Source organism: Myotis brandtii, unplaced genomic scaffold, assembly GCF_000412655.1.
Source record: "Myotis brandtii unplaced genomic scaffold, ASM41265v1 scaffold601, whole genome shotgun sequence".
In the NCBI taxonomy this organism is placed as follows: Eukaryota; Metazoa; Chordata; class Mammalia; order Chiroptera; family Vespertilionidae; genus Myotis; species Myotis brandtii.
Window position 1 is genome coordinate 1,988,573 of NW_005370276.1, and position 926 is coordinate 1,989,498.

Sequence of the window (926 nt, forward strand, 5' to 3'; positions counted from 1 at the left end):
TGTATATATATATATATATCTTGTTAAAATAATAATTTCTGATAGGTTACAATTAAAAAGACTACACTGAGTGGCCAGATTATTATAACCGGCCAGATTATTATGACCACCCCATCAGTACTTCATTGATACTTCCAAAAATACTGAATATTGAAAACTTCCTAAGCAGATACTCTCAAGGTTTTATTATTATTATTATTTGCATAACTAATTCGCTTCATTGCACTGATGGGGTGGTCATAATAAGCTGGCCACTCAGTGTAGAAACGTACGTAAGTTATGACGATACGTGCATATTCCATACGGGAGCAGCGGGAGTGAAAGCGGAGGTGGCAGTACCTTGCGGCCCGGGGACTGGGGGGAACGGTGCACATTCAAAACAAAAAGGGCTTTGGTTTTTGTGTTTAACGGGACGGGAGCCTGTGAAGTGTGTTCGGCTGGGACGGGACCTGGTCAGATTGGTGTTTCAGCCACTCCCTGGCGCCCAGCACAGTGACTGGCCCAGAGGAGGCACCTCCCAGCCGCTTGGTGAACAGGGCCGGGCCCGTGGGTGATGCTGGGTGATGGGTAGGCGAGGGTCTCGGGGGCAGCTGGTAGGAAAGAAAGGGGTGAGCTGAGGACCAAGGCTGTGCCGGAGAGGGGGCCAGGGCGTGCGGGGCCACAGGGCGTGCGGGGCCGTGACATCCGGTCTGCAGGGGGCAGGTGAACGGGTGAAAGGATGTGGAGGGCTCGGGCATGCGAGGAAAGGGTTAGACGGGCGGGAGTGGGCGTAGTTACACTGATGGTGACAGCGTCGGGGATGCGCCAGCTCCCAGGCGGAGGCCTTCGGAGGCCGGCAGAGCACTGAGGCTCAGCCACGGGTGCGCAGGAGGCCGTGGGGAGGACAGGAGCCCTCACCCAGCCCCCACTGGCCCCCAGGATGTATG

The 926-nt window shown here is 55.1% G+C and overlaps 1 protein-coding gene across 1 annotated transcript in view; it reads left to right on the forward strand.

Annotated features, from left to right (window-relative positions):
• The window catches only part of POLD1 (polymerase (DNA directed), delta 1, catalytic subunit), a 15,336-nt gene that overhangs the window by 285 nt on the left and 14,125 nt on the right, over window positions 1-926 (forward strand). The gene's annotated exons all lie outside the window — the stretch shown is intronic.